This window comes from Pinus tabuliformis, chromosome Q, assembly GCF_031772625.1.
Source record: "Pinus tabuliformis cultivar Carrire ecotype Pingquan chromosome Q, CPIR1, whole genome shotgun sequence".
NCBI lineage: Eukaryota > Viridiplantae > Streptophyta > Pinopsida > Pinales > Pinaceae > Pinus > Pinus tabuliformis.
In genome coordinates, this window is record NC_142296.1 from 1,009,680,707 (window position 1) to 1,009,687,782 (window position 7,076).

Sequence of the window (7,076 nt, forward strand, 5' to 3'; positions counted from 1 at the left end):
TATGCTTACTCCTTATTTCCTCGATTTCGGTTCTAGCATTCTTTTTTTTCCACACTATTTGAAGAGAGGAAAGGATAGAGTCACAGGATCCGACATGGATATAGTTGGTGAGGTTCGGTCGTAACTCCCGTATATTGCAAGATCTTGATAGAGGTGGTATCTGGTCAATCTATGTATCGATCTTCTCAATCTGTGTCCTTAATGAAATATACCTCATAATACGAGGGTGTATTCGGAATGGACTCCTCATTAGGTAGAGAAGATCTGATCCTACCTGTGATCCACTGTCCTATTCCAACAGCGTTAACTTGTAGGTAATCGATCGTCGGAATACCTCGTATCAACAGAGAATCTATCTCAATCTATTGAGATACTCTACGAGATTTGCCATAATATTGCTCATTCAATAAGCATGAGCAATATTATGCCTTGAAGAGGACTCGAACCTCCACGCTCTTAAGCACGAGATTTTGAGTCTCGCGTGTCTACCATTTCACCATCAAGGCATCCCAAAAGGAAATTCTATTCCATTCATATATATATATGAAAAATATCCTGATCTATGAATGAACATATGTTAGAGATAGCGTATTCGAGTATTGATATACGATTGGTCATATAGGTTCATCATAAATTTTTTTTTATCTGGAGGAGATTTCCTATAAAACAAGACGACTGAATGAACATCCTTTCTTTTTCAATTTCAATTCAATAGAAACCTAAAGAATTGAATATGGTACAAAATAAAAAATATTTTCAAAAACTTTAACTTTTTTCCGTAAAAGTGATGTCTTGGTCCGAGTGGAGGTAGGGGTAACAGTCCTTTTCTTTCTCTTTTCCACATGTCCATAGAAACATTTATAAAAAAGATAGATATCTATTCAATCTATTTTATTAGAGAGGTAATAATTTGTAAAATTAATCGCACTTCTTCCCTTCATAAGGGGTCCATTGATGAAAAGAGACTAGAAAAAGTAAAGTTCGGACCCAATTCCTACAGTTATGGATATAAGCACAATCCAAATTCCTGGAGAGTTATACATTTGTAGAATCATAACATAAAGGAATACTCAATTTCACTTGGAACTTGAGCAGAGAGTAGCGATCTCTCTTCAGAGTGAAAAAGAGTTTTTGCATCTTTTTTTTTAGTTACTTGAGCCGGATGAGAGGAAACTTTCACGTCCGATCCTGAAGGGGGGGAAATCTTAGAATAACCTATCCAAATCTTTTTCTTGCTAGGCCCATAGCTAACAAACCAACTTTATTGAGATCACGGGGTACATTCGATTATGAGATTCAATCCTGGAGAGAGATTATTCCTCATTACCTCTCTGCTCGTCCTTATTACCTCTTTCCTCGGGGTTCTGGAACATTTAAAGAGAGAGAAATAGCTACTGGGGGAGATGCTATCGGGAAACAACTAATGGGTCTGGATCTGCAAATGATTATAGATCGTTCACATATGGAATGGAAGAACTTGGTGGAATTGAAATGGAATAGATTGGAAGAGAACCAAGAATCTACTGTGGATAGATGGGAGGATGAAAAAATTAGAAGAAGAAAGGATTTTCTGGTTGGACGCATGAAATTGGCTAAACATTTTCTCCGAACAAATATAGAACCAAAATGGATGGTCTTATGCCTATTACCAGTTCTTCCTCCCGAACCGAGGCCAATCGTTCAATTAGGTGAAGGTGGACTTATTACCTCGTCAGATCTAAATGAACTTTATCGAAGAGTTATCAATCGGAATAATACTCTTACAAATTTATTAGCAAGAAGTGGATCTGAGTCATTTGTTATTTATCAAACAAAATTGATCCAGGAAGCCGTAGATGCACTTCTCGATAATGGTATTTGCCGAAAACCAATGAGAGACAGTCATAATAGGCCTTATAAATCGTTCTCAGATGTGATCGAAGGCAAAGAGGGAAGATTTCGTGAAAATTTACTAGGGAAACGAGTTGATTATTCAGGTCGTTCCGTTATTGTGGTGGGTCCCTTTCTATCATTGTACCAATGTGGATTACCCTCAGAAATAGCAATAGAGCTTTTTCAAGCATTTTTAATTCGTAGTCTCATCGGACGACATATTGCTCCCAACCTAAGAACTGCTAAAAGTATGATTCGAGATAAGGGACCCATTGTATGGGAAGTACTTCAAGAGGTTATGCAAGGACATCCCATATTGTTGAATCAAGCACCTACCTTACACAAATTGGGAATACAAGCGTTTCAACCTATTTTAGTAGAAGGACGTGCCATTCGTTTACATCCATCGGTTTGTGGGGGATTTAATGCAGACTTCGACGGAGATCAGATGGCTGTCCATGTACCTTTATCTCTGGAAGCTAGAGCAGAAGCTCGTTTACTCATGTTTTCTGAGACAAATCTTTTATCTCCAGCTATCGGGGATCCTATTTCTATACCGACTCAGGATATGCTTCTTGGACTTTATATATCAACGGTCCAAAATAGTCAAGGTATTTATGGGAATAGGTACCATCCGTATCACTCGGAAAATAAAAGCTTTTCTTGTAAGAAACCTTCCTTTTATAGTTATGATGATGTGCTCAGAGCTTACCGACAGAAACGAATTGACTTATACAGCCCCTTATGGCTCCGGTGGGGGGAAGTGGATTTACGTATCATTACCTCAGTAAACCAAGAAGCCCCTATCGAAGTTCAATACGAATCTTTGGGTACTTTCCACGAAATCCATGAACATTATCGAATAAGAAAAGGTAGAATGGGAGAAATCCTTAATATATACATTCGAACAACTGTTGGTCGTACTCGTTTCAATCGAGAAATGGAAGAAGCCATACAAGGGTTTGCCTGTGGGAACTGGCCGATCCTATTTGGTCAAAAGTCTAGCAGCAGACTCATATGTTCCTTTAATAAGAATATCTCTGAAGAAGCTCTGGTATGGTGAGTATTTAGATTACCCTCTTGAACGTATTCCTACTGAGTTTGATCCTTTTGTGAAAGACAAAATGGAAGATTTCCATATTACCTTAGAATTGGCGAAAAGCATGTCTCCTTGCATAATATGGATTCCAAACATTCATGAACTGAATTTAAATGACGCAACTAACTATTTATTTGGTTTTGGCTTCACTGACTTGTTCCTTAGTGTATTAATGGACCCAATAGTAGACCAAGTACTTTTATCATATTAAAACTCCCTTTGATCTTGATCAAAGAATTATTTTGATAAATTTATGATTTTATCATATATATTATTTCTAAGTATAGAAATAGTTTTTATATTATATAAATAAATATTCGATTTAACATAATTGATTTATAAGAAATATTATAATATCTGGATATTGCATATGCTATTAATATATATTATTTGTTATCTTATTTAACAGGAGTACTGGTATATAACTCGTTGTTCTTTCGAACCAGGGTGGTCCGATCCAAGTTATCTAAATTTTCGTTACGTCGTAGAGGTCGGGTAACCAATTCGAGTACATCTCTCGCATTGGCAAATCCATGAATCTGGGCAAAAGTAAATTCAACTGACCATTTAGTACCAATTCCTCTCGCCCCTAACGGGTTAGCATGAGCCATTCGGGGAGTGGTTCATCCTCGGATATCCATACACTTTCAGGAATCAATTGTCCAAGACTAACTACTGGAAATGTTTTTCGCAGAATTCGGATTCGGATGAGGAAGAGCACCAATTTGGACCCAATAGATTGGAAATGATGTTCCTGCACGGATCGAAATGATAAATTATCATATTTTCGTCCATGAAATAATATTTAGGTACTTGGAAAGTATTGAAAGAATTGTGGAAAATGGAATGTTTCTTTGATAATACTTTTTTATAAGTTAGAAAATGGGAGGATGGAAAACGGTTGGTTATACTATGTAAATTACCCAAGAGACCTGAAAATTCAATGATTTTTCTCATAGGATCCTTTATATTTGATTGATTTCCCGTATCATAACATTTAGAATCATTGAATAGAACGATTCGAAAATAGTTGGATGGTGATAGAACCATAAAAGATCCACTGTCTTCTTCCCCATTAGATAATGAACAAATAATTCCTTGATGCTTACTAATTAATTGACTCGCCCCATTGGAAGATAAAAGATTAGTGTGGTCCAAATTGTTATGGAACATCAAATTTGGACTTGTTTTATTGTCCCTTCTCCCCATGGAAAAAGGGGGGTATTTCATCAAGCTAATTTGAACCATATTGTTAACGATCTTATTTGTTCTTACTGAAATAAGAGAAACATAAGCCTCAGATTCTATAGAATCTATTTGTTCCCAATCAAATCCTATACAAGTTCGAACCAATGGAATACTTATATCACTCATTACTTGGATTCGTTCACCGTCTTCATACGAAATAGAATAGCTAATTTGAATCTGCAAGTTGTCCCCTTCCCTCGATAAATCTAGGGAAAACGGTGTTGTCATATTCGACCCATCAGGTATTCCATGTTCTACGTTAGAATATCCAAAAATGGAATTTCTCTGTAGAATACCACTTTTGGGTATTCTAAGAATCGCATCAGGACAAGGTATTATTCTTTTTTCCCATTCTTTATCACACTGCAATGAGACGATGAATCGATTCATTTGCTTTTTCCCCTTAATATTGTAATTATTAGGGTAAAAGACATAAATAGAGTCTCGATGCTTGTTGGATATGGTCCGATCAGTTTCAGTTTCTGAATAACTGAAGATTTGTTCTTCCTTCTCATAGCAATTTGAGTCACCTGATCTATGTTCCACTTGATCCACGTAAGAATCAGAAAGTGATTGATGTTTGGCAACAAAAGGTTGAACATATACTTGATCCTGATACTTATGAAATGGAAAGGGTACTACACGGGATCCGTATATACCTCCCGATAATATCCATAGATAACCCGTCCTGAGTATAGGATGAACATTACCCTGTACATATTCAGGTGCATGACACACATTGGTACTCCAGTGCATTTCTCCTTCTAAGTCAGAATATATATTTTTGCGAACTTTTTCCTTGAAGGAAGATGTTCTAGCACGAACCTCGGCAATAAGCTGTTCCGATTCCACATATTGATCATTCTGAACCAAAAGCAAACTTTGTGGCGGAATGGTTAAGTTCTGTACTTGATCCTGACCATCAATAGTAATGGATAAGTTATTATGACATAGATAAGCAGGATGTCCATTACGTGTACGTGTGGGATAAACCAAATTTTCATTGAATTCAATCTTTCCATTGAAAGGGGCTCGTATATGTTCTGCAATATCACCAGTAAATACCCCCCCGGTATGAAAAGTCCTTAGTGTTAGTTGAGTTCCTGGTTCTCCAATGGATTGGCCCGCAATAATACCTACTGCTTCTCCTAATTCAATCAAGTGACTGTGAGTAGTACTCCGACCATAACATAATTGACAAATCCGAGATATACTCTTGCAAGTAAAGGGGGTTCGTATATATATTGGTTGTGTTCGAAGGTTTATTAATTGATTGGCAAGTCCAACTCCAATATCCTGATTGCGCGTGGCAATGCATCTCCTATTTATATATACATCGTCTGCTAGCACACGGCCAATCAGTATTTGTGTTCGTACAACAATTTCATTTCTGTCCCTCTCTCGACCTCGAATGGGACTTACGAAAATACCTTGGATAGTGCCACAATCTGTTCTACGTACTACAATGTGTTGAACTACTTCAACGAGTCTACGTGTGAGGTATCCAGCATCTGTTGTTCGTACAGCAGTATCCACAACTCCTTTACGAGCCCCATAACAGGAAATAATATATTCCGTTAAAGAGAGCCCTTCGCGTAAATTCCGTCGAATGGGTAGATCGATGATTTGTCCTTGAGGATCTGACATTAATCCTCTCATACCTACTAATTGGTGAACTTGAGATGTACTTCCCCTAGCTCCTGAGAAGGACATCACATGTACTGGATTTAAGGGATCAGTCATGCTAAAATTCGGATTCATTTCTTTTCTCAAATATTCACTGGTAGCATACCATATCTCAATCGATTGACGTAATTTTTCCACTGCGTGTACATTCCCATAATGATTCTGTTTCTCCGAAACAGAACCTTGTTGCTCCGCATCTTGGACGAGCCATCCTTTGGAAGGCGCTGTTAAAAGATCATCAATTCCAAATGAAATAGCTGTATCAGTAGCTTGTTGAAAACCCGAAGTCTTGAGTTGATCCAAGATATGTGATGTATATGTCATTCCGAAGTGATCTATTAATCTGCTAATAAGCTTTTTAATGGCAGTTTTATCCATCACTTTATTATAAAAGGGAAAATTATCAAAGGGCAATCTAGTTCGTTCCTTCATAAGGAAAAATCTCCATATTTTCATGAGCAGGATTAAGCAATGGGTTGAAGCCGGTTATTCGAAGGCTTCCTCGATCTCTATATCTGCACTAATGAAAAAATCATAAGATCAATAACATTAGATCCTGAGAGCTGGTAGTGATTTATTTGGGTGTTCAGAACAGGCAAACCCTTGTATGGCTTCTTCCATTTCTCGATTGAAACGAGTACGACCAACAGTTGTTCGAATGTATATATTAAGGATTTCTCCCATTCTACCTTTTCTTATTCGATAATGTTCATGGATTTCGTGGAAAGTACCCAAAGATTCGTATTGAACTTCGATAGGGGCTTCTTGGTTTACTGAGGTAATGATACGTAAATCCACTTCCCCCCACCGGAGCCATAAGGGGCTGTATAAGTCAATTCGTTTCTGTCGGTAAGCTCTGAGCACATCATCATAACTATAAAAGGAAGGTTTCTTACAAGAAAAGCTTTTATTTTCCGAGTGATACGGATGGTACCTATTCCCATAAATACCTTGACTATTTTGGACCGTTGATATATAAAGTCCAAGAAGCATATCCTGAGTCGGTATAGAAATAGGATCCCCGATAGCTGGAGACAAAAGATTTGTCTCAGAAAACATGAGTAAACGAGCTTCTGCTCTAGCTTCCAGAGATAAAGGTACATGGACAGCCATCTGATCTCCGTCGAATTCTGCATTAAATCCCCCACAAACCGATGGATGTAAACGAATG

At 37.5% G+C, this 7,076-nt stretch overlaps 1 non-coding gene across 1 annotated transcript; it reads right to left on the reverse strand.

Annotated features, from left to right (window-relative positions):
- Positions 1-425: 425 nt before the first annotated feature.
- Positions 426-506, reverse strand: TRNAL-CAA (transfer RNA leucine (anticodon CAA)). Its single transcript has one exon. It is a non-coding gene; the product is annotated as a tRNA-Leu (tRNA).
- Positions 507-7,076: the final 6,570 nt, after the last annotated feature.